Source organism: Lepeophtheirus salmonis, chromosome 11, assembly GCF_016086655.4.
Source record: "Lepeophtheirus salmonis chromosome 11, UVic_Lsal_1.4, whole genome shotgun sequence".
In the NCBI taxonomy this organism is placed as follows: Eukaryota; Metazoa; Arthropoda; class Copepoda; order Siphonostomatoida; family Caligidae; genus Lepeophtheirus; species Lepeophtheirus salmonis.
In genome coordinates this window covers 13,859,176-13,865,175 of record NC_052141.2, presented here as the reverse complement: position 1 = coordinate 13,865,175, position 6,000 = coordinate 13,859,176, and the positions used below count along the sequence as shown (strand labels likewise).

The window sequence follows — 6,000 nt, the reverse complement described above, 5'->3', positions numbered from 1 at the left end:
TAGTAGATCGTTTTAATTTATAACTTTAATATTAAAAAAACTAAAGTACATTCTTCATTGACATTCTTTAAAATATCGTGTTTGCGCTTGCTTACATTAAAAAATATGTAATTATTGTTTTCACGTTTAAGTGTTTAATATTTGACTGTTTTTGATTTTTTTTTTTAATTATAAAGGACAAAATATTGTTCACTGGTGCTATGTATAATTTACAAATGTAACGTGTCGATATAAAAGCAGACTAGGGTTAAAAAAGAAGAAATTAAGAAAGAAGTATTTTTCTTTTCCTATCGAATTTAATTCATTAGAAGTTATGTTTATTTTTAAAAAGACCATTATGCAATCTTATATCAGAAAAACATTATTTGTAGCTACAAATAAAGGTTTGTTTTGGAAGGATTAGCAGGGGTGAAATCTAGTACCAAAACTGACACTGGTGTTGTGAAGAAGAACAAGGATAAGAAAAAGAAGAAACAACAATTAATACGTTGCAATAATCAAACAAAGAAATTGGATAGTCATCATGTGGTTCCTTTAGAGTTGCTCGATGGAGCAATAATGGGTATTGGCCCATCTGTTTCAGGTAGCAATGGAGAGGATACTATAGGATGTGTAAGTGAGCATGCAGTTCCTTTAGAAATGATACTAGGGGGAGTAGGACTTGAGGTAGTTTCACTTGATGTTATAGATGGGGCAATTTTAAGTATTGGGCCCATTGCTAAGGAAGAGGAAGAAAATTTTAGTTTTAATTTTTATGAGGTGATTAATTATCTAGAAAATGCCTGGTTAGATTCAATTAGAGATTTTTAAGAATGATCTCTTTTGAATGCTGGCTATGGAAATTATTGACTAAATCTACTTTTGAGTGCATTACATTTAACATTTTACCAAAATCATCTTAAATATATACTTGTTACAAACCAAATAAATCTATTTGAATAAAAATCTACAACCAGACTCTCATTACTTACTTTTTTTGTTTTTATTTATTCCAAGATCCCCCATCTCTCTCTTCTATTAGGTACCCAAGACTAACTTGATGAGATCGCCCATTTTTAAGTTTTTCCAAATTTATCTTTAAAAGTGTAACTTCATCCATTTATGATTCTCAAATAAGAAGTAAATATACAGGGTGATTGTTCATATAACACAATATCTGAGCTGTTTGACCCCTTAAGGAATTCTAAGTGGTGCAGCTGGAATAGAAATGCAGAAAAAAATGGGTTTCTTTTCATTTTCATCCTTCAAAATATAATTACCAGAAATGACAGAAGAATATATCATAGAAAAAATGAGTAGAAAATGGATTGTTTCTAACTCTGAATGAAAAATTTCTCCTTAAGAAAGCCTAACTAAATAAAAAGAAAATGAGTATTTGCTTTGAACTCCATATTTTCCCGATCCTGATATTATGATGATATTCCATTTTTCTTCTGAGAATCATATCTAATGTTTTAAAGAGTTTCGAATTGTATTTATATGTAAAAACCAGTTTCTTAATAATCGACGTTATGTTGAATATGCATCATCTTTTGCAAATTGATAGAGGTCCATCAGATCTTGTATTTCTAAGTTGTTATGTTTTCCAAACTTTTTCAAATTGAAAAGATAACCAGCCAATTTTCAACCAAATAACTACATCTCAACAATTATTTATAAAAGTATTTTGAAATGTTTTTGAACATGATCCTTATGCTTCAGGCATGTGAGGGGAATCATGCTTTTAATAAATCTGCTCCAAGTATAGCATTTAAAATTTCAACTTGATGGCAAAAAATTACATCTCTGAGGTAAAGAATAAAATTCATGGGAACAAGAAAAGAATTGGATATTAATATAATAAATGAAGAATTAAACAGCTAGTAAGAAGGAAGCCTTTATTATCAGAATATCTTGAATGCTCCAAATAATTTGTATTGTTCGTTACTGTTTAAATGCTTTAAAAATTGATTTGTTCTAATAAAAAATGTATTTCAAATCTGGAGGAAAAAGTGTGTTTATCTATTTGAGTAAAAACAAAACAAGAGCAAGGGCAGGCAACTCTTGATCGAGCAGGACGAATAATTATGTCACTGAGTATAGGATGACTAATAATACAATCAAGTCCAAGAGGAGACACCATGGCACTAGGTCAAGGATAAGTTATCGTAGTACATAATGTAGGGAGAGTTATCGTAGTGTAGAGTCCAAGAAGAGTCCGCATGGAGCCTGGTTAACGAGTTATTGTAGAATGGAGTCTAGGAGGAGTCATCCAAATAACATTGGTCCTTGAACTCCGGGTATGAAAAAGAAGAGTGAGGGAGAGCTTAATATTAATATTAGTCAACTGCATGAAATCTATCCAACGACTTACAAACAAGTTCACTATGTCAGATCCGTCCAGGTACTGGACTTGATATCTATCAGAGGTTCTATCGATATGGATCATTCTAGTTCTAATGATTTCTAATACACAATCACAATATTCAAGGATATTTCCACACAGTTCACAAAAATATGGAACTACATATTTCTGTTCTCTTGTTTTTTGTTTGTCTCGTTTGTAGATGGTACTTTCTTTATCTAAGAATTCATTAGTATATGAGAATAAAGTATGGTTTAGTCATAAAAACGAACTAGAGTTGATCGAGTATATAGATGAATTATTATAGTATCATTGAGGAACAGAAGATTGAAATGTATTGTCTTTACATATATGTAGTTTTTTATTAACTACAACTTTGTCTTCCTTTATATACAAATATTGAAATCCCGACAAAAGTCTGACACACATAGGATAAGTTTCACTCTCATCGTTTTCTACTAAAATTCCATGTCTCCAATTTCTTGACATGTAGAGTCATGCATCTGCAATGTAAGACAATTATGAATTAATTAATGGAATATAATCCATCATGTAAATTAAAGTATCGAATACAAAACAGGTGAGAGTAGGTATAGGATTTAACTGGTAAATTTGAGGGGCAAGTATTAATCATCAACCAACTTAGCTTACTTCTTTGGCGTGAATAGCTAGATTTTTCATATATTCACCTCTTTCATATGGTTACATATTGTGTAGGTATCTATTTCAAGTAACTGCATTCCTCATTTATGTACTTCCACAATCACAAGTAAGATCCAAATTGTTCGTATAACGACTCTGAAAATAAGTGATAAAAGTTTTAGGGAGGCTTTGAATACTATAACTAAATATCTACATAAAATACAATTAGCTAGATCAATGAATTAATTCTTGGCGAGTGTACATGGAGCCTTTACTTGAGTAAGTTGAGTTCACGGATGCCAGATGAATATATGCTAATGTTCAAGATATGTAGGAACTGCAACTACAAAAGCCTGGTCGGAAAATCATATTCATGTTGAGGCAGGGAAGAAATCCAACTTGAATTTCAAAATGTAATAAGTAAACACTAATTAATAAACTATTTACAGTGATTGGTGCAGCACTTATAAATTATCAAAGACATCTTTTACCGCAGGACTTTGAATAGCTTTTCTTTTCTTACATTTAATACATAGAAGTGAAGTGAAGAAAATATTAATCAGTTTATTTGGTTCGAGTTTCCAATTCTGATTAGTGAGTTATAATTAGAATTAATTGACAATAATTAATTTGGGACTTTGCACTCCCTGAGGACTCGATTTGGAGTGGAAAAAAGAAATTTAAGATTTGACTAGGACTGGATGTAAAAGACTCTTAACTCAACTAGAGTTCGTAGACAAGGTTCAAATTTTAATAATAACCGAGGCTTGTAACTCATTAACTCACGTGTCCAAAGACTCTCAACTTCACTCGAGCTTATCTCCCAACTCTACTAGTTGTCTTAAAAATTACTTGTGAACAGTTATGTTTTTGATTGAATATGAATATATTTTACTAAAACTAGGCACGAAATGACAAATCAATTGTTACCACTATAAGTTACTGGAAGATCATTTATAATTTTTTTTTTTTTTTTGATGAAGGACAATTTTTCTTTTAAATATATTTTTTTGCTTTTTACTTGAATATATTGAGTCATTAATTATAGATATAAAATTTGTCATCATTACATTAAAGAACTAAATCTACAAAGGAATGCCCCTCATCACATACAATTGTTGGTATGGAACTAAACTCTGTTTGTTCTTGGATTCGAATAAGATATATGTTTGAAAATAAGTCATTTGATTCACTGAAAGAAAAAAATAATGCTCTTGTTTCATCATCATTCCTAATCTCCATATATAGTTTAACAGCGAAGATACAAGATAGATAGATATCAAAAGGTGAAACTAATCTACCTCTATTATTCATGTTTAACAAATTTTCTTTTAAATGATTGCGCTTTACCAAATCACTCTCTTCATTTGATAGATCAAAAATTTGTGGCGGATCACTGGACTCTAGTAACTTCCTTGCATTTTGTGGCTTTAATAATGGACTTTGCTATATATCCCGATATATAAAAGACGACTCCTTTAACATCGTGAAAAATAGTGTCCTTAATGTCAATATTCGGAAGGGCTTGATTCACAATTTGTGCAAAACGTCCTCAGACCAGATATAGTGGAGTCATGAAAGAAACAATCAGCCAGTTTGACATTAGTTCGCTCAATGGTTCATGGATTAATTACTATGTCTATGACCAAACTAAAGACAATAGTTGGAGCTCCTAAAAAATGTTTTTAATAATGCTTATATTAGAAATCAAACAATAATTGAATTACCTAGACTTGGTTTCTCTATAAGGAAGTACGTAAAGGAAGTATCTTAGGAAATAAAAAGTACACTTGATGGAATATTGTACTCTTTAACTTTTTCTCTTCATTCATCCTAGGTATAAACATTATCGGAATTTATAAATTTCTGGTTTATATGATTATTTTCTTCTATTAGCTGCCGTTGGTGTTTCTTTATTTCCATATTTAATGGATTTTTTTAGAAAAATAACTTGGACCAGGGAATTTTGAAGGAATAGCACCCTTCTTCAATAATCGAATGTTTAAAGGTTAGTCAGTATTTAAGCATTGTTCTCTATAATCATTATCAGTGAAGGGAACATACTACTGCATTTTTTTTTTTTTTTGATTAGCCATCTGAAAGAAATACAAAGTTGAGAAAATAATTATATACTGTTTAATTTAATTAATGAATTCTGATGTAACAGATTATAAAGAGTATAACACCTTGTGCCTAAGATCTTGGAATTGCTATTTTCCATTTATTTATCATATATATATATATATTAGTTGAGAAGCCATGTAATATAATTTTCAAATTAGTTTTTTTAGTTTTATTTGATTGGTATCCGGCTCTACAATCCGGAACAGTACATGTGCTATTTTTACCCATTTTTAACTTGCAATGAGTTTTGAAAATGAAACGATGATAAATGTATGACTTAGCATTTAATAATATACTGTTGCAACTAATTACTAGAAAATGTATTAAGACCCTAGAAAAAATCAACAATTTCAACATTTTAACCCTAGCTTATATTGTTTGTTTTTGTATAAAGTGAAAAACAACACTAAAACTTCTTTTCTGAGACTTAAGATAACATTTATCCAAGAAGGCAGGATGATGATTTTATAGTGATGAGACGATTCCAAAAATAAATCCCGATTCTGATGCGACTCTAGTGAAAATTCAGATTCTTTAATATTTTAAATCATAGTTAAAAAATACCATTTGCTGTAAATTTCTATGAATCACAGTTGATAAAATAAATGCATACATTTATAATCATGTTAAACATGATTAACAATTGAATATCAATTATGATAAACTAAACTAATATATATTTCCTTTCTGTCCAATTTTAATGGGAGATAAAAATACATAAATGAACTAAATTTAACTCTCTACTATATCCAATAAAAATATTATCAAAAATTAATATATTCTATTTATATTCAGCCAACTGAAACTAAAAAACAACAACTTATAAATTATACTTCAAGCCTAATACCCTCAAATTATAATGTAGGAACATTAGCATCTCTCCAGTATCA

At 29.7% G+C, this 6,000-nt stretch overlaps 1 long non-coding RNA gene across 6 annotated transcripts; it reads right to left on the bottom strand.

Moving 5' to 3' along the window:
• Positions 1 to 386: 386 nt before the first annotated feature.
• LOC121126007 (uncharacterized) lies at positions 387 to 3,425 on the bottom strand. Of its 6 annotated transcripts, none has more exons than XR_005866792.2 (6): positions 3,262 to 3,425; positions 2,996 to 3,142; positions 2,354 to 2,847; positions 1,260 to 2,305; positions 972 to 1,196; positions 387 to 718 (listed from the first exon to the last, which is right to left on the bottom strand). It is a non-coding gene; the product is annotated as an uncharacterized lncRNA (long non-coding RNA). The 6 variants fall into 6 exon arrangements; XR_005866794.2 differs by having other exon boundaries at positions 3,034 to 3,142; XR_011782141.1 differs by having other exon boundaries at positions 3,201 to 3,424.
• Between the last annotated feature and the right edge of the window lie 2,575 nt (positions 3,426 to 6,000).